We start from the raw sequence: 21,147 nt of genomic DNA, 5'->3' as shown, positions 1-21,147 counted from the left end.
CCAGAAGTGGGGTTGCTGGATCACATAGTAGTCCTACTTTTTTAATATTTTGAGAACCTTTTATAATGCTTTCGATAGCAGCTGCACTATTTTGCATTCCCACCAGTACTGTAAAAGGGCTCCCATTTCTCCACATCCTTGCCAACACTTGTTGTCTTTTGACTTTTTGATAAAAGCCACTCTCATAGGTGTGAGATGATATCTCATTGTAACTTTGATTTGTATTTCTCTGATAATTAGTTACGTTAAGCAACTTCTCATCTGTATATCTTCTTTGGAGAAATGTCTATGCAAGTCTTTAGCCCCTTTTAAAATCAGGTTATTAGTTTTTTTGCTATTGAATCATAGGAGTTCCTAATATTTTTTGGAAATGAACCAGTTATCAGATATATGGTTTGCAAATATGTTCTCTCATTGCATAGGTTGCCTTTTCACTCTGCTGATTGTTTCCTTTGCTGTGCAGAAGCTTTTTAGCTGTAGTCCCAGCTGTCTAATTTTGCTTTTTTTGCCTGTGCTTCTGGTGTCATATCCATTAAATACATTTCCAAGGCCAATGTCAAAAAGCTTTTCCCCTGCACTTTTTTCTAGAAGTTTTACAGTTTCAGGTCTGACATTTAGGTCTTTAATCTGTTTTGAGTTGATTTTTGTGTGTGGTATAAGAATCCAATTTTATAGTTTTGCATGTGGATGTCCAGTTTCCCAAACACCATTTGTTAAAGAAACTATCTTTCCCATTGTGTATTCTTGGAATCCTTGTCAAAGATCAGTTGATCATATATGCATGGATTTATTTCTGAGCTCTCTCTTCTGTTCCATTGGTCTATATGTCTGTCTTTGTGCCAGTACCATACTGTTTTAATTACTGCAATTTTAGAAACAAATAGCACCATCTCCTCTCCCCTTCTATTTCCTGGAGTCAAATTACACCCTGGACCTGAATTGCTTGGCTTATCATTTTATTTAGTCGGTACTCTATTGAGACAGAGTAGGGATATCCCAGATTATAAAAAAGTCCTTTCTCATGCCTATTTTTGAACAGTAAAGATAATAGCCTGAATGTCATAAACTCATGTAGTAACATGTAATGAATCATAAATTCATTCATCGATTTTGTTCAACAAATGTTTAATGAACACCTACTTTATGTCAAGCCTTCTGCTATTCCTTGAGGATTTGAGGATGATTAATACATATGCCTGTGCCTATGAAGTTCATAAATTAGAGGAGACGGAATTTAGATAAATGTAATAAAATGTAAGGGAGTGATGGATGGGATGGATGGATCCTATGGATGGATAGGATTCGATAGGGCCAGAGAGAAAAGCGAACTTCAGTCTCCTTGGGGTAAGTAGGAAATTTTCAGAGAGGAACTAAATCTCAGCCTGGGCCTTGAAGGATGAGGAACAATTTGCAAAGGGGAGAGGAGAAGATAAAGCAGTCCAGAATATGAACATGAATGAATGCTAGCAGGTAACACAACGGGGGGAATGGCTTCAAAAGAATATTCTACAATCCAGTGTCCAGAAGATTTTGTTAACTGTTCAGAGATCCAGTTCTCTACTAGCCAATATGAAGCCTTAGCAAAGATCTCTATAAAATGGAAAACCTGTCCTTTTCAATAATTATTTTCAGCAATTTCTACAGCGATGGTGCTAGTAACTAATACTGGAAACAGAGTTCTTGCTATGTGTCAAGCACTCAGCTAAGCACTTTCCATGTATTACCTAATTTAACATACAGAACCCATCTGTAGGGTAAATACTATTATTCACATAGTTATTTCTTAATTAAAACTCTTGGGTCTTAGTCAACAGCTAATGGGGAATGTCACTGATTGTTGGAAAAATAATAATCATTTGCAGGCTGGGAAGAGAAGCAGAACTGATAAGGCCGGCAGAAGAGGAGTTGCTGTGGACAGCAAACCCGCTGTTCAGAAACATGTCAGTAGCTGTGAGAGGCACCTGCCAGAGTGGGCAAGGTGTGAGTATACACTGATTCCTGGGCAGTGGTTAATGGCTTAGACAATTAATCAGGAGCTTGGTAGGCACGTGATTAGAAAGTTAGAAAAAAGGAGGACTGGTAAACATACGTGAATGGATTGATAAAATGAGCTACAAATTAGGTGGATCTTTATGTCTCAAATTAACGTTCAGAGCTCACCTACCACACAGAAGGCACTAAACAGTCATGCGCATGGAATATCCTGTCCCCTCCCTTCAGACACCCCAGTACTTGTGCAATGGACCCATAAACTTGTTGTCTACAGTGGCATATATGGGGTTTATGCACAAACTTAACGACACAGGTCTCCTCTACCTGGGATGACAGCCACTGACAATGTTGGGTGCCCAACATGCCAGCAGAGATCAGCGCAAATCTTCTCTACGGCATCATTCTTCGGCAAGATAGGTGAGCCCCTAAATGGGAGGTTGATTACATTATACACTTTCTATGCTGAAGGAACACTGATTTGTCCTTACTGGAATTGACACAAACTCCAGATACCAGTTTTCCCTTCCTAACTACCGTGCTTCCTGCAGCATCATTCCCAGGATTTACAAAATGCCTGACCCATGTCATCCCACACAACATTGCCTCAGACCAAGGGAGCCATTTAATATACAGAAGCAACAATGGGCCCACAGCCATAAGTGTCCCTGGTCTAACTGTGTGTCCCATCACCCAGAAGTCAATTGTCTAAAAGAATCATTGCTTAAAAGCTCAAAGACATAGCTAAGACACCACCTGGAGACAACACCTTACGGAGTTTGACTACTGACTTCCAGGATTTGATTTACACATTAAATTAAGAGTCAGCAAACCACTGTCTGCATGCCAAATTTGATCCAATGTCTGTTATGTATATCAAATTTTACTGAAATCGCCATTTTATTTGTTTACCTATTGTCTGTAGTTGCTTTCACACTGAAATGGCAGATATAAGTAGCTGAAAGAGAGATGGTAGGGCCTACAGAGTCTAAGCTATTTACTAATATTTACTATCTGGCCCTTTCCAGAACAACTGTGCCTACTCTGAATCAATGACAACTATACGCTTCTGCATCCTCAATAGCTAGAATAAATGGGTCTAGAAACCGCAAGCTTCAGAGTAGAGTTGGCCGCTCGTGCCATCACTTCCCAATGACCCACCTTTCCAGTGACCCACCTGGAAGAACGTATGCTTCCCATCCCTCAATCTCAGGCTCAACCCAGTTTAATGTCCTAGTGCCAAGGGAGAGAACTAGATAGGAAACTATGATGACCACATGTCCTCTCTGGGCTCCCCGTGCCAATAAACCAGCAAGAAAAGAAAGGAGATATTAAATTTCTGAATGCAACTGACCCTGATTTCCAGGGTTGCTACACAATGGGGGAAGGGAAGAGTTCATTTGGATACCAAGTATTCAGTCCAGTGTCCCTTGATGCTCTTGTGTACCATTAGTAGTCAACTGGAGTAGTCATGACCTCTCAAGGGCTAAGTATTAAAGGTTCAGATCCCTCCAGAATGAGGATCTGGGTCACTAGGCAGGCAACCTAGAATAGCCAAAGTGCTGTCCAAGGGTGAGGAAAGTCTCGAATGAGTGACGGGGAGTGAGATGATGAATATCGCTTATGTTTCCAGGATCAGCTGCAGCACCAAGGACAGCAGCTGGGTTTGTTAATCCCACCTGCTGAGGAGACTGCAATTGGCCACCATTTTGAAAAAGTAGCTAAATAAGTTCATCTTGTCCTAGTCTCACAGTGTGCGATCCAGGTGTTCTCTGATAGTGAGTCGCTCTGAGTGACACAGGAGGTAGATTTACATAACCCAGTTTACATACTTCATCAGACTCCCTTGGCCCACCTGCCGCCCAGGTTTAGATACTAGCTCCTGCTGTCTCATCTCCTAACCCTGCTGGATGTCTCATCCTAACCTGGCTGAGGGCTGGGCTTTGATACGTCCTCTGTTGCACCTGCCACAGTCTTTCCGAAAACCAGGTCCAAGGCAGCTGGACCCACAGATGATCTGACTCTTCCCACCACTTCTGATTTCAGATCAAAGGCTTCACCATGAGACATGAGTCTGTCTTTCTCTGTGGCTTCCTGGAGAGGTGTAGCCATACCACTCAGAAGTGTAGGTGAGCTAACACTCTGTAGGGCAAACATGAACCAGTAAACCAGGAGATGGGAAGAAGCTGGGAGATAAACATTCCTCCGTCCTCCCTTGGACTGACTGCTCTGAGGTGATGTGCTGCCGTTTAGCCGGTCTAACGGTGTCCCTCGTGCCATTCATGAGCTGTGTGTTTCTGTGACCCTATGACCAGGTTGGCAATGAACCTCCTCTTATGCTTTCCCTCCTTCCGTGTCTCACTTTCTCTCTCTCTTGCTACCCTGATATTGTACCTCCCAGTAAAGTCTTAACATGCAATGCTTATTTCAGCTTTTGTTTTCTAGTGGCACAGAGCTAAAACCACCTGTTTGAACATTAATCTTGAATGAGGCTTACCCAAGGAGAATAATCATAGAGGTTATTCAAAGCTTTTCACCTTGAATGCATCCAAGATAGTCTTTATTCCCAACTACTGGGATCCTGTTAAGCAGAAATAAATATAAGCTTTGAGATCGGACAGATCTAATTTTAATACGTGGTTCTGCCATCTGCTTAACCTGGACAGATCACTTATCTTCTCTGAACCTCAGTACCTTTGTCTAGAAGCTGGATACAATCATATCTGTTTAATAGGGCCATTTTTAAAAGGCAGCAAGGCAACATACAAAGAACCAGTACGTCACTTAGCACACGATAGGTAGTCAATAAATATTATCTGTCCTAGTTTGGGGTCCTGACTCCTAGGTATTGTAAGAACTGTGGATATCCTAAAACCAGAGCTCTCTAGCTTCTTCTTTTCGTTTAAGTTCCATACAGAGAAGCCATGTATCACAAGAGACCAGTGGTGGCTGCCCGGGACAATACATCTTCAGAATGGCATCCACATGGAAAGGGACTGACGTTTCTGGCACCCAGGTGGCCCATTTCCTCCCAGATGCCTGTCACATCCTAGAGACCTTATGTCATTCGTCAGAACTGTCTTGCCAGGGGACGTCTTCCACGTGCGGCTTCTACCTCTACTCTCCTTTTGGCAGAAGACAAATGAGAAAGTATAACTCAGAGCCACTTTCACACAGTACAGAAAAAGCAGCTTGGTATTTAATTTGGCAATCCTGCCCAATGAACTTCTCCTGAATCTTAGGATCAAGTTCTCTGAATAAATTGTCATTTCCAACCTTCTGTGTGGGATATTCTTTCCCATTCAATCCAGGAATATATCTACATAAGTACGAATATTAACATGCAAATGTATGGAAATGAGGCCCAAACGGGGCTAAATATAGGGTTGTAAAAGAAAATTAACTTGTATATGTGAGCATATAAATGTTCTATATGAAAAAGGCATTTAGTTATTGTTCTCTACATTTACGAAATATGTTCAGGAGGAAATTGCCTACAACAAGAGAGATCTTAATTAAACACAGGGAAGAACTTGATTTTCTCAGGGCAGGAAGATAAACAGAAATCTAGAATGGGCTGCTGAGGAAAAGTGTGGCATCTGTGTCCAGCCCATTTTAGCCAGAACACAGAATATGTTTAGATGTCAATACACATGGAGGCATGAAGAAGGAGAGGATGGTTTTGTTTTTTTTTTTAAATTTTATTTATTTATTTTATTTATGGCTGTGTTGGGTCTTCGTTTCTGTGCGAGGGCTTTCTCTAGTCATGGCAAGCGGGGGCCACTCTTCATCGCGGTGCGCGGGCCTCTCACTGTCGCAGCCTCTCCTGTCGCGGAGCACAGGCTCCAGACGCGCAGGCTCAGTAATTGTGGCTCACGGGCCCAGCTGTTCTGCGGCATGTGGGATCCTCCCAGACCAGGGCTCGAACCCGTGTCCCCTGCATTGGCAGGCAGATTCTCAACCACTGCGCCACCAGGGAAGCCCGAGAGGATGGTTTTGATTCACAAGACGTCAAGGCAGGGAGAGATCTGAACACGTTTGCATCCCAGGCCCTTCACTAACCTATGTCCTATGTAAGGAAACTAAGGTCCAGAGAAGTGGGTCTTTACCCCTCAGAACTTCTGCTGTCCCCAGGCTGATGGAATGTTATAAAAAAAAAAAGAGACAGAGAAAGACAAATATCATATGATATCACTTACATGCAGAATCTAAAAAATATTTATACAAATGAACTTATTTACAAAACAGAAACAGACTCACAGACTTAGAGAACGAACTTTTACCAGGGTAGGAGAGAAAGATAGATTGGGAGTTTGGGACTGACATGTGCACACGGCTATATATAAAATAGGTAACTAACAAGGATCTACTGTATAGCACAGGGAACGCTGATCTATATTCTGTAATAACCTAAATGGGAAAAGAATTCGAAAAAGAATAGATACATGTATATGCATAACTGAATCACTTTGCTGCACACCTGAAACCAACACAACGTTGTTAACAACTGTGCTCCAATATAAAATAAAAGTTTTTTAAATAAAATAAAATTTTAAAAAAGAGACTTGGGGAAAAGCAGAGAGAGAGAGATGAGTGGGAGCAAAGGGAAGCTACGGGGAATGAGAACCCTGCGGGGCTGAAAGTTGTTTTGACAGTTTCACCCTCATGAGGGGAGTGATTGCCAGCCTTCACTCCAGTCTAGGGCTAATCCTTGCCAATCTGGGTCCCAGAGCTCACCTCACTAGGAGGAAATGTCCTGTTGCATCACACCTAGAGCCGGTACAACACCGTGAGGGGAAGGTCAGAGAGACACTCAGAGTGAACCTGCAGAAAGACACATCTGATCTCCCCTCCTAGACGGGAAGTTACTTCTGGAGAGATGGTAAGGAGCTGAGTCTTATTCATCCAAATTGACCCCTTGGAACACCTAAAGCAGAGCTTACGAAAGAGTGGACTCTTAAGCAAACGCCCCGCACATCCCATCACTAACTCACTCAGCCTTTGCTGGGTTTCCCGACATGACTACCAGCCAGGCAGAGCCAGCATCTTTCAGCTGTAAACCACTCAGCATGTCTCACTAGACTTCCGGCCACCAAGGAGCAGGTGTTGTCCAATGCTGCCCCATCCCTGTGGGCGATACCCCATCTCCCCAGGCAGGGTCACTTTGCTTCCAAGTTCCCTTCTTTGACATTTATCCCTTTGCCTACCAATCAGCTAAGCATTTCCTATCTTTGTGGTCTTCCCATTTAAGAAGCAAAGCGTGGCTGAACTCATCAGAAGCTCAGATGGAGCCTGCCTTTTCTCTTCCAGAGTAAAAAACCCAGTCACTTAAAGGAGTGAAACAAAGGCTCAAGTAAGAGAGTGAGTGGGGACGGGAGAACACGGCCAAGCATGCAACACCGAATGTGCTCGAAGATGAGGGCCTGCTCATCCCTTCTGTGTGTCAAAGAGGAAATGCTTCTGCTGATTTCAAGTTTTCTGGATGGACTCTGAAGAGTGAGAAGAGTTTGTTAGGAAGACACTAGGGAGGAGAAGGGAGGCCGGGAGACAGGGGCCCTGAGGTGTGCAGGAGCGGGGGCTGTTTGGGGAGCTCAGCGTGGCGTCCTGTTAATTCTGCTAGGTACCTGGATGGGGTCCTTCAGACGACTTCTCAGAACTGTGGTATCTGAGCCCGACAGCCAAAGAGAGGTGGTTGGGTAACAGGAGGGTCCCGAATCCTCCCTCTCTCCCTCATTTACAAGGGACCAGGAAGAGAGAGCATCTTTGCCATACCTTGGCCCAGAGAAACAGGCCCTGCCCGGCTCTGCTTACTTTCCACGTGGGCACAAGAGGGAGGAAGAACACGAAAGAGGAACACATGGGCTCCTGCCCCTATGGCAAAGACCTGCCCCCGGGCCCAAGGCCGCCCAGTGTTTGTCTTGGGTTCGGGACCAATCCGATTCTTCCTCCTCTTGCCCAACGTGGTTGCCAAGAAGTGGGTGGGCAGCTAGCAGGAGCACACGGCTGGGAGGCCACCTCCTCCGCACTTGGCATCCAGAGGCAGGCAACAGTAGACAATTTCGTACACAGAAATCAGAAAACAAAATAATAGAAATAATAGCTAACATTTATTGAAGCAGCCTCGAAAAACATCTAGCATATTTTACCGATTTTGCATCTATTCTTTGTTTCAACCTTCACAAAAAGTCCATGAGGTCTGCGTTATTAATATCATCTCTGTTTGACAGATAAGGAAACTGAGACACAGGGAGGCTCTCTAGTCTGTGATTCAGAGACTTACAGACTGTTCTGGAAGCTCATGAAGGTGTGTACGTGTGTGTATGCGTGTGCAGAGGGTCATGTGACCCGATTTAACGGGGACACAGATATACAATAGAAATAGTGATCGGGGCGTCGTCCTTGACTCCCCCCTTTCTTTCATCTCCCACATGCTATCTCCGAGAAAACACTCAGGTCTACCCTGAACACATGTCCGTGTTCTGACCACGTCTCAGGACTTTCCCTGCTACTGCTCTGGCCCAAGTCCTCACCATCACTCGTCTGGCTCAGCGGCAGCCTCCTAACTGGTCTCTCTGCTTCCACTCTTGCCCTCTCCAGCCTACTCTCAACACAGCACTCAGAGCCAGCCTGTTAGAATGGAAGAAAGTTCAGATCGCTCTTCCGCTGAGAACCGTCCGACGGTTTCCTAGCTCATACAGAGTAGGACCAAAATCCTCAAAACGCTCAAAAGTTCTATAAAACCTCACCTCCAGTTTCCTCTCTGACTGTATCTTCTATTTTTCTGTGCTTTCTTTTGCCACATTCCAGATGTACCGGTCTCCACCCTACTCCTGGAATAGGCCAGGCACGCCCCTTCCTCAGAGACTTTGCATGGCCTGCCCCCCTCCCTGGAATGCTCCTCCCACAGATATAAGTTTCGCTGCCTTCCAGTCTCTTCTCGAAAGCGGTCTATCACTGAGGCTTTTTCTGAACACCCTGCTAAAATTCCCCTGCTAATTTTAGCTCTCAGCACCAAGTACTAACACTTAACCCATGCTTCGGCATTTCTAAGATGATTTTGTGTTTTTTTTTGGTTTTAACATCTTTGAGATCCGGATGTATTATACAATTGATGGTGAGTCTTGGCTTAGGTTCCCCTAAGGCACAGGACTGGGCTTGAGGCACTAAATGCCCACACCCATGCCCCCATGTCATTAACTCCCCCCAATTCAGGGCTATGTCTGCGGTCTCGGCTAAGCAGCATTCTGTGGCATCCTAAAATCACCATGGTGCTCATAGAAGGCAGGCCTCTGACCAGTACAGGTGTGACCCACCACAACTGCACAGAAATCAGGTGACAGCTGGGATCACAAGTGTCAACTAGAGCTCATCTTAGCTTCTTGGGTATCACTTCTTTCTTAGTGGCCCATAAAATGGCAATGCAAATTACAATCAGTATTCAATAATGTCTCTGACCTGATGAAAGATGGTAATTTTCTTACTTGTTGTGTATCTCTGCCACTAGAAGCCAGTCTCCATGATAGCACTAATGCTCCAAGATGGGTAAGAGAAGAACAAGCTGCCCTTTTTGGATATGCCTGGCACACAGTCGTATTTAATAAATTATTATTGAATGAACAAAGCAACTGAATAAGTAAATTCTATATGCAAATGCAACTCAATGAACTGTCCACAGGGATCCTCTGTTAAAACTCCAACCACAGAAAAATCTAAAATTATTTAGCAGGATTGTCGAAGTTACTCTGTGACCAGAGGTGGTCTCCTTGATATGGTTAGTGACACTGGTCTCCAAGGAAGTTCCAACACCCCTTACCCAACATCTGCCAGAGAAGGAGTCTGGATATGGATCAAAGTCAGGGATGCTATTTGGCTACCTGGGGAGCGGGCGTGGCTGGCTGGATGCCTAGCAGGAAGTGGCCCCAGGGGCAGCAAGCAGGCCTCGACAGGTCTCTGTGGCCTAAGGAAGAAATGGTCTCTTTCCTTCATGATCTGGGTTAGACCACATGCAATTCGCCAGGTATTCCTTTGGACCCAATCCAACTCTGTGTGCTGAAATTCCCCACAGGAAACAGTCACCAGTGGTGATTTTTTTTCAGAGAGCCTCATCCACCTGTTTCTCATGTGACACTACATCCATTGACCGCTGAGGGGAGAGGCAGGGGTTTGATACTGCTTGAATATATTTTCTCGCATTCCAAGGAAACGATACAAATTCAGAATCCACAAAGGGAGAGACCAGTGAAGGTGCCTCTGAAGAACTCTCAGCATCTATATTTCTGTATCTCCAGAATCTATTACGGTGCCCCACAAATAATAGCTATTCAATAAAGTTGCAAGAAAGAGAGTCAAGGGAAAGCTTCATAATGATAAATAAATCAGCACTCACTGGTATTTTGCCTTAAATGTTTCTTTCTGCTGTTTTACATGGAAAAATTAATACACAAAACATGGTTCTGTTTAACACTGGACAAGTCACTTCCCCTTCTGGGTTCCCATTTTCCCATCTATAGAAATAGGGCATGATCCACGTTACCCCTAATATCCTCCCCACCTCTATTTTTTAATGGATCTATGTGGTTCAATCTGCCTGATTTCTGAACCGCTGGTTGTTCTCTCCAGTAATAAAACTCAACAGGCCTATGTCCCTTTATCTACAACCCACTCAGAAATGTTATATACCCAGTGTGAGGAGAAGAGGTAATCTGGAGAAGGGAAAACTTTCCAAAAGCCCTGTTTTGCCCTGGCTGACTATTTTTATGTCCCCTCCCCAAATTATTATCTTTTCAAAATACAAATGAAACACTGGAATTTACTTTAGTGTTTGAGCTCTTTGACCTATTCTATAACCACAAACCACTCTGTGGGATTCGATATACTGCCTGATGGTGTCCATAAAGCAGAGAAGGCAATGGACTGGCTCATGGCAGCCTCACTCCTGCTTTCCTTCTTCCCAGGCTCTGTCTCCCCGCTTCTGCTGCTGGAGTCTCTTCCACAGCCCCCTGTGCCCACGGCATGAAACCACAACTCTAACTTGCATTAAAGGCCCCTTGCCCTCTGGCCTCCACTTGGCCTTGTCAGTCTCACCTCGCATCACTGCCCTCCACTTACTCAAAGCTCCAGCCAAACTCCCTTTCTGAAAATACACACAAGAAGAAGGCCTTGCTCTGCAACTGACCGGATGTGAGGGGTTAAGGGGATTGGAGGATAAAATCATCTCCTGACGATGAGACTGCATGAGCACAGCATCACTACCTGTGCGACACTCCTCACGGGCAAGAAAGTTAACCTCGGAGAATAACACATTACCCCTGGAAATGTGATAAACTAAGTAGCCACTTTATGTGGAACACATTGAAGTAACTATGTTAAGGCCACACAACTTGTTAAGCAGGTCTAACTAACTCCAATGTGTAACGCCATTGGCCTTGCTCTTTTCCCCTGCATGACATGTCATCCAGAAATACCAATTTCAAGTAGGGTCCACATGAAACAGACTGAGCAGCGGTAGATCAAAGAACCACCCCAGAGGTTTAAAGTACCACCCCAGCGTCTGAAAAGTTAACACCATTGTTCATCCCTCATTGGCATTTCTCAAGATCGATTGTATTTTTCCCATTTAACAGACGAGCAAATCCAGACAAGCCTGGAGTGATCATTGATTTGTTCCAATCAGCAGATCATTTTTGTTTGTTTAAGCATAACATAACAGCTGTGACCTAATTGATTCCATATGTATCCATTAGGAATGCTTTTGTCTGCAAGTAACAGGAAACCCAACATAGAATGGCTCTGAGCAAAGACATTAAATTATCTCATGGAACCAGAAGACCAAAGCTTTTGTTCTGGGACTTAACTGGGTTAGCGAAGACTCAGACTCTTTCTAATCTTCCTGGTCAACTATCCTCAAGGCCTTGACCTTTTCTTTTTCTTTGTTTATTGCCTTAGGGTCTCAAGAAAACTTCCACAACTCTAGATATCACGTGCTTTCAATGATACTTCTCTCAGGAAAAAGTAAGGCGATGCTATATGCTTTCTCTCTTGAGGTTCTGTCTTTTTATTTGGAAATTAAGCCCTTCGCAGACTTCCTCATATGTCTCATTGGACAGAATTGGGTTATACAATAGACCAAACACTAGCAGAGAATATGAGATTTCCACAGCAGCTTTAGATCAATGACGATTGATTCTCCAGGGGCTAGGGTGGGACTTCCTTTCCTAAAAATCACTGCACAAATCCTGCCAGTCAGGCCAAGAGTAGAACTTGGGTCCCCCAAGTCCTCCCAGCAGTGACCACAGCATTGGCTCCAGGAACCTAAGTCTGACCGTAAAACAATACCAGCAAACCAACAGCTCAACTTTAATAGCAGTTTTCATTATTCACTAAATTTTTTTTGAGGCCCATGTTTTACTGTACAAATAGGAATAAAGTGTTCATCCCGGTGTGTTTCCCAAAGCCAAACATATCAACAGATCCTCACTCCAGATGAAGGGAAAACAATGGTTTGGAACATGGCTCTTGGCCTCAGTACCATTTCATAGGGGTTTGACTCCACCCTGAGGTTCTCAGCCCCACTCACCATCCAAACCAGACCAACCGTCCCCAAGCACAAGCTGTCCTTTCTGAATGGATCCAGGCTGAGTATCAACAGAGGGACATCTGAAGAGCCTGAATCTGGAGTCAAGACTGGCTCAATGCCAGGCTGTGCCACTTATAACCTCTGTGAACTGCAGTTGTTTTGCATAAAGACAGGAAACTCCTTCGGGGCAGGGGCTGTGCCATGATCACCCCTAGCTTTGGGTCATACCAAATGCCTAGTATATGGTTGGGACTCAATAGATGCATTCGTTCATTTGTCCATTCATTCATCAGTGTTAGGTCCTATCTAGGCAGTGGAGATTAACAGTGAATAAAACAGATGTATCCCATGTCCTCAGAGCATACAGTATAGCTGGCAGTGACACAGACAAGGAAATAAACAGTTACAATGGAGTGCTACAGGTATCTCTATGAGAGGAGGGGGTCCTGCAGGAGCACATAGGAGGGACAGTAGTTAAAAGTCCAAGAAATCCTCATTTATGAGGGGATGTATAATCTGGGGTCCAAGGCATGAGTTGAAGTTAGCTGGGTGAAGAGGACAGGGAAAGAAAGCGCACCCTGAGGGACGGAATGAAGACTTGAGTGCAAAGGAGAACATAATGCTTTTGAAGAAGTAGAAGTAATTCAAAATGACTAGAATATAAAGTGCACATGCATTTAGGGTTCAGAATACAGTGGGGAGGTGGCAACTGGTGTTAGAAGTGTTAGGATAGCAAGACATGGAACTAGAGAAGCAGACAAAAACCAGATCATAAAGGTCTTTAGAAGCCCTGCAAAAATGTTTGCCCAATATCCCAAAGGCAAGGAAGGGCTTTCAGCAGGGGAAGAAAATGATCATATTTGCATTTTTAAAAATATCCGTTTGGTTGCTGTGTAAAGAATGGATTAGAGGAGGCTAAGACAGGTGATATGAAGATTAATTAAAAGGCTATTAAAGTTGTCCAGGCTAGAAATGCTGGAATAAAACTATAATATGGAAATGATACTAACTGACCCATCTATTTCATGTGCGTGTTTATTCATTCATTCTCATTCATTGCCTAGCTCACTCATTCAACCGTGGTTTACTAAATCCCTCCTCAAATGCACCTCACTCCCTACTACAGGGATGGAGAGGCCCCCGTCCTGCCATCAAGGGTTATCGTCCAGTGGAGGAGAGACCAGTAACCAACCATTGAATTCACGTGATAAGCGTTGAGGGTAGGGTGGTAATGTGAATGTCTGGTTTGCTGGTTTGTTTTTGCTCACCTAGGTTGCCTTTCTCCTTTCTCTGGAGAACAGAAGCTTTCTTTCCTGTGGGAAACCCATCATGTGTGGTCTGGGTGAAAATTAGCAAGCAAATCTGTTCCCTGACTGCCAAGGTTACTGAAGTTTGGACGTATAAATCTACCAGGGACAACCGAGTCCCCATGAGATTTAGCATATATATATATACTGAAAGAGAGAGGGTGTCTCTTCTTCAGGGTTGTGACCTGTAAAGACAATGAAGACCCAGCGTTGCCAAGGGCCAACCTGCCTCCACCTCAAAGGTCTGGTGAGACTGAAGTTGGGGTAAGCAGAGCTAAAAGGTAGAGAGAGAGGAAGAACATTAACGTCCTAATTGTAACATTTAAACCATAAAATCATCTCCATCATCTCCTTATCCTAGTTACATAAGCCAACATTTTCCTCCTTCTGACTATACAAGTTTGAGTCAGGTTTCTGTCACTTACATCCAGAAGGATCCTAATATAAATAGATTCATGAGAATACAGAGCAAGAGGGATATACAAATGCTTGTAGAAAAATAAGTTTCCTAGAACTCAATCTTGACCTGGTAAGAGTGATAAGAGTGCGTCAACCAGGTGGAAGGAGTAGAAGAAGAAGATATTGCAGGCACAGAGGAATGGACAGAACCTGAAGGCATGAAAGAACAGGGAATATCCAGGGAACCACAGGTATTTTAATACTGTAGACCACATGAGTGTCTATGGGCAAGTGCATAAGTGTCATAGGTTGCTGGGGAGGGGAGGATGGAGCCTTAGGGAAGGTCCAGAGGTGCCTCCTCCTTCTCCCGCGTCCACACCTCCCAAAACTCACGTATACCCGGAATGGGGAAATGTTTGCTCTAAGCTGTTCTTATTTGATATGTACTTTAGGATCACCTGGGCGTACTGTCCTCTCATCCTTTTACCCACAATCTGTTTTTACGTTCTGAAGCCTTGCTTATGGCATCCCCTAGATTTTCAACTTTCCTTACTTTTCCTATTCTCTGAAATCTTTTAGGACTTAACTTTGAGAAGCCCCTCTTGATTTTACCAGGTGGAATTTGTGCCTCTTCCCCTGAGCTCCCACACCCTTGGCGTGTGCCTCTTTTAAGCACTTAGTTCATCCTACATCCTATGAAACTAATTTTTGAATAGCCCCAGTCTGGTGAGCTCTTTGAGAGCAAGGACCTTTACTTATCCATCTTTGAGGAACCTAGCACAGTGCCTAGCCACAAGAGTTGTCAAATTCATGTTTTGAAAAATGTTGTAAGTGCCAGCAATACAATCTTAAATCAGTTATAAAAGTGTTTCGGTGTGAGCTCAATAGCAACACCAACGATGAAAATCCAAAGCCGAAGAACATATTTGAATTTTCTAGGTTGGGAAATAGTTACAAATCTTCAACTTCTGAAGCTTTTCATTAAACAAGAGGAAAGAAGTGTGAGACCAGTTCTGCTTACAATATTTTAGCTTGACAGTTTCTGGGCTCAGTTGGACTCCATGAAGGAATTTAAATCATGGAAAAAGCCCACCCACAACGTCTCTTGGAGCAAGAAGAGAAGTGGGGGAGCCTGACCAGCTCACTTCTGGAATTTGGGGACGATTTTTAAAGTGCCAAACAGTCAGGCTGAAAGGGAGAAAATCCAGTCATCCTGCTCCAGATCTGCAATAATATCTCTGGGTCCTTGGCATCGTAAAGACCATCATTTGAAAGCTCAGGTAATTTTTCATCTTTCATACAGATGTTATAGTATCAAGCAGACTGAATTTATGGAAGATATTTCTGCCAACATGGCTATTCGCTGACCATTCAGAAGGAAGAAAACATGAACTGGATTCCTTGAGCGTAAAGGAGTTTGAAAATGCACATCTTTAAGCCAAAGCACAAGACCTTATGAACTAGAACTCAGGCTTTACAAATAATGTCCAAAACACTTTCATACCAATATAGGTGATGCTTATATGGCAAATTTACGTTTAAAATAATGATTCTAGTGCATCTAGCATTGGAGACCAACTACACATGCACACATACACACACGTGTGCATATATGTGTGTGCGTATGTGTTTATGTACATTTGTTTTGCAGGAGAATAACAATGTATTAAGTCACAGTAAAGACTGCATTTTAGCAGACAGAATCCTTATGTTTCTTAACCAGGACATTCTTGAGATACAGGACAAGCCACTATAATAATGAGAAGATTTATGACCCAAGACTCTTTCAGTTGCAAATGGCAGAAATCCTGAGCCAAAATGACTTAAGTGATTGTGTCATGTAACTGACTCTTCCAAAAGATTATTTTCAGGCATAGCGTGATCAGGGACAAGACCGGGTCACCTTCTCTTCACCTCTCAGCCCTGCCACCCTCCACGTCGGTCGGTTCCTTCCTCTGACAAGGGCTCCCCTTTAGACACAGGAAGGCTACGGCAGCTTCAGATCTGGCAAGCTCTCAAATTAAGTCCTGCAGATAAACAGTGATTTCCTTTTCCAGAAATCTATGCAAAATTTTGTTGTCTCTGACTGTTATCACGTGCTCATCCTTGAGTCTGACAAAGTGACCAGGGAAAAGTAATGCCCAGCTGTGCTTGGGCCCCAGAGCTAGGGAGTCAAGCCCCACCCACTCCACTGGAATCAAGGATCCTGGGTGACCGAAGTCAATGGCTGCCAAGGTCACTGTGACAGAGCATGGAATTAGCATAAGTAGAGGCGGGGGGTCCTTGACACTTGTCTGCCATGCTGACCACCCCTCCTGCTGATAGGCTCACTCTGTGATTAGATAAATATCATGAATTAGCCATAAACCAATGACTGTTCTGTACGCGCCATTCAACTCCATGTTGAATGGAGAGATCTAGAGAGATCTTAGGGGGTGCTCTACCGACTATGCCCCACTCCCATAATACATAACGTTGGCATTAAGCAAGGCAAAAATAAACACTGGGGGAAAAGTAAATCTTTTTTTATTTCATTAATATTTGTTAAATACATGCCACATTACAGATGCTGATAATACAGAAGTGAATAATAAAACTGCTATCATAACGTTGTATATAATTTAGAACAGGCATAGGCGAGAGCAACGGTATCATTTGTTGTGGGAAGAGCAATGAACAAAGGCAGGGAGGCTTCTTTGTCTTCTCCTCCCCCCTTTGCCTTACTTCTCCATAACCTACACTTCTCATTCCTCCCCAGTTCAAAAGTAGAATACTTTACTTATATGAATGGCTATAAATAGATACTAAAGGAAAAAGAGAAAGGGACTGTGGAAGAGCCTGGGATGGATGCCTGATCCCAGCCCACCCAGCCAGAACGCTCTGCTTTGTGTTAATGGAATAGCAGCCACCCTGTACTGCCCACCCATAAGTCTGGTTATGCTTATGAAAGGTTTAATTTCTTATCCTTATGAAGCTTTGATTTCAACATGCAAAAAAAAAAAAAAAAATTCCTCAAAACGGGGAAAAAAGGCTACCCTAAAGGCAAAAATCACGTTAACTAATTGCTATGTGGTAGAACAATTAAACAAATGTACAGAGATTGAGAGCAAAAAACACACTGACACACACACATTTATCCACTACAAAAATATATCATTTTGCACACGCTATGTGCAGGCGCTGGGTGAGGCAACATTCTGTTGACAAGCAGCACACTTGCCAATTAGCACAGCATAAGTCAGAGCTACTTGTTATCGACGTGGAAAGCACTGAATAGAAGTATGTTTAGGGTACCCAAGAGTTTGTGGGGGGGCGGGGGGAGGCAGCAGCTTCTTGGGGAGGGGAGACTGAGAGATTTTCAGGGGAAAAGATGTCCTGGGTTGGGTTTTCAAGGATGATCGCAAATCTCACCCTGAGAAGTGGGAGGGGGAGAAACGTAGGTGTAAGTGTGTGAAACAGAAGAATGCGGTGTCCGTGGGGTGGTGAGGGACTCCGTGTTGACTGATCACCTCGACTGACAGCATGCAAGTGAAGCGGACAGAGAATTATACGTACTGAAGGCCTGGGCTCTTATTAAGGGCTGAGCCGGCCAGTCAGTGCCGCAATGGCGGCCCCTCACTGAGAATCCAGCTTCTACAGGGGCCGTGACTATCACTGCTAATACACTGTTTATCAACATGCTGTGGAAAGAGGTATCTTGATAAGGCATTTAGGGGACCAATGGAGAGTGAACCCTCCCCAGAGATCTTGAAACCCCAGATGGCCACTAAATAGTCTTCCCAGGAGAATAAAATCGGGTCCCTGTAGAGAGTGCAAGTCGGGTTGGGTTGAATTTTCAGTGCCTGAGCCAAACGGTCTGAGTGCAGCACCTGGTAGGCTGGCCTCCTTCTCCACCTTTCCTGGATACAAGACTCAGCCTTTTGCCAATATTGCTTAATAAGAAGAAGAATTAGTAGTAGTAGTAGTAGTAGTAGTAGTAGTAGTAGTAGTAGTAGTAGTAGTAGTAGTAGTAAGCAACTCTATTGCTTAACAATTGTGAAGCATATATTCAATAAATTTCAACTTGGAGTGGGCACCAAGTTACAAATCTGCACGTAGGTGGACCTGGTCTTGGTCTAGCCTTTCTGCGTAAGACAAAAGCTCACTGCTTTCACCTCACGGACTGGTCCATCCTCACGAGTCACTGCTAGGAAGTGCGTCAAATAGACTACTTTTTCAAAAGGAGGAAACTGAGGTCCAGAGAGAGGAAGTGACTTTCCCACGTCACAAAGCTAAAAGCATCAGCTCTAACACTTGGACCCTTCTTTGCCGATCCAATCAGAGACACTTCTCGTTCTCTCACCCACAGCCCCTCACCCCATGCCTCATTCTTCTTCCGTCAAAAGACACAAATTATCCTGAACTTTCCTTCCTTGTAGAGCGACTGTGAGCGTTCCATGTGGCAGCCTGGTGGACAATCCCTAAGTTCCTGTGCTAACAACTAGCCATGAGGCTGCCTGAAAACTGGATTTACGAAAGGACACGGAAACCAGCATCAGCATTTGCGTTACTGGCTGGCTTTCTCCTTGGGGATTCGCAACGCTGATGCCGGTTATGGTGATGAATGAGTTAATAATGAAGATGAAGGTTTCTGGGTGTCTGAGCAGAGGGTAGCTCTCCACTAAAATGGATTAGCCTTGTCCGGCGGGTGTGGCCCTGAGGGGAACCCTGCTTTATGCTCCTCCGGGGACCTTGTTTAGCACCGACCACCTTGTCATAAGGATCTGTTGTTAAAGGAAAAGCAATTTTGGCTGCCTGCTCAGAAACGCTGACCACTCTGGCTGCCTGGTGATTTCGAGTTTGCAGAGCGGGTCCTGCCCCAGAGGAGGGAGAACAGAGGGGAGACAGAAGTCTGGCTTCTCTGCTTCCTCCAGAGCCAAAGGGGTGTGTGACCTGGGAGAAATCACCTCCCTCTGAGCCTCAGTTTCCTCACATACGAATCAGAGTATAGGACTAGGTGATCCTTATAGAAAGACTATCTATGATCCTATTACTTAAGCCACTATGTAAACTGTCAGTAATGACAACTCACCATCACCTCCACGAGTATTAGCTGTTAAAATGGAGCCAAAGCCAATAAAACACAAAAAATCAAAATAAAAAAAATGGAGCCAAAGCCTTCAGCAAAAGACTGAGTTTCCCAGTTTGACACAGTGAGAATTATCTGAGTTCAGAATGTTAAAATCTCCAAGTTTCAGGGACTGAAACTTTTTCTTTTTTTTTTTTTTTAAGAGACTAAATAGACTTATCCTTCATTCCAACTGACAAGCTGCAGAGAGCGACAATCAGACAAACGTTCCACCAGGTATCCAAGGCCCTCCTCGGCTCAGCAGAATCACAGACTCCAGCTCCACATCACTGTCTGGCTTCGGTTTCTTCCTCTTCTTCTTCCTCTTCCTCCTCTTCCTCCTCCTCGTCGTCCTCATCCGAGCTGAAGGTGCCGTCGGGCAGGCTATAGACGCGGACGACCTGCTTGTTGGGGTCCCTGAGGTTGAGGTACTTGCCCTCCTCCAGCTTCATGCAGGTGTCGATGACGCAGCACAGGATGCCCCAGGTGTTCTCCACGTGCGGGTTGATCTGGTTGGCAAACTCATTGGGCTTGAACTGCTGGGTGCCCAGGATGACATGGCATGAGGAGTCTTTCACGTGGTACCAGGACACGTAACCAAGTTTGAGGTGCTCGGATCCAGCCAGCAAAGCACAGCAGGTCCAGCGGGCCAACTTGTAGCTCTTGTTCTTCAGCTCGGTGGCAATGGTGGCCCCTCACTGAGAATCCAGCTTCTGACGGCAGTCAACGCCATTACAGTGCCTGGAGTCCCACTCGTTGAGGGTCTTGATGCTGGTGAAGGACACCTCCCCGTTGGCGCCGGTCGTGGCGCCGCCGTGCTCACGGAGGACGATGAGGTCAGTGTCATCTCCGCGCTTCCACCTGTGATAACGGGACACCACAGAGGCGATCTCATTCTTATCCATGCCGTCCTCCACAAACGGGTTTGGGGTGGGGAAGTTGCATCTTTCCTTCCTCATCCTCAAGTACCGTGGGGAGAAGTGGTGGTTGATGTAGGTCGCTTCCATGGCCAGGTTGCGGGGCGAGTTGAAGGAGTTACCTTCATCTTGAGGGGGCCCGTTGGCTGTCTCACTCACCGTCAGGAGGTCAAAGTCACAGTTTTGTCCCTCTTGTCAAAGAAGAGCTTGGACCCGACCCTCTGGACGACCGTGTCCCAGGAACACACAGAGCGGGTGCAGCTCGTCAGTGTGGCCAGAATGGCGTCGGTGGCAAAACGTTCCCCTGCGTCTTTGCCAGCTTCCAGATGACGGGGTCGTCCCTGGTGGCGCAGTGGTTAAGAATCCGCCTGCCCATGCAGGGGACACGGGTTCGAGCCCTGGTCTGGGAAGATCCCACGTGCTGCGGAGCAACTAAGCTCGTGCGCCACAACTACTGAGCCTGTGCTCTAGAGCCTGCGAGCCACAACTACTGAGCCTACATGCTGTAACTACTGAAGCCCGCGTGCCTAGAGCCCGTGCTCCGCTACAAGAGAAGCCACTGCAATGAGAAGCCCGCACACCGAAACGAAGAGTAGCCCCTGCTCGCCGCAACTAGAGAAAGCCCGCGCGCAGCTATGAAGACCCAACGCAGCCAAAGATAAATAAATAAATAAATAAATTTACTTTTTTAAAAATCTCTAAGTTTCAGGGGCCACCCCAGATGGAAAGAACTATAATCTACAGGAAGAGGCCTAGGGGGTCCCTCAACAAACAAACACCTTAGGGGATTCTCCTGATCACGCGAGTCGGGAGACAGTGGGAGAGAGGAATGTAGCCTTGATGGTGGTGTGC

General features: G+C 45.0%; 1 pseudogene; it reads right to left on the bottom strand.

Moving 5' to 3' along the window:
• Positions 1-19,614: 19,614 nt before the first annotated feature.
• Positions 19,615-20,671, bottom strand: LOC137751067 (eukaryotic translation initiation factor 3 subunit D pseudogene; annotated as a pseudogene).
• Positions 20,672-21,147: the final 476 nt, after the last annotated feature.

This window comes from Eschrichtius robustus, chromosome 17, assembly GCF_028021215.1.
Source record: "Eschrichtius robustus isolate mEscRob2 chromosome 17, mEscRob2.pri, whole genome shotgun sequence".
Classification (NCBI taxonomy): Eukaryota; Metazoa; Chordata; class Mammalia; order Artiodactyla; family Eschrichtiidae; genus Eschrichtius; species Eschrichtius robustus.
The sequence above is the reverse complement of the archived record's forward strand: the minus strand, read 5'-3'. Positions and strand labels throughout refer to the sequence as shown.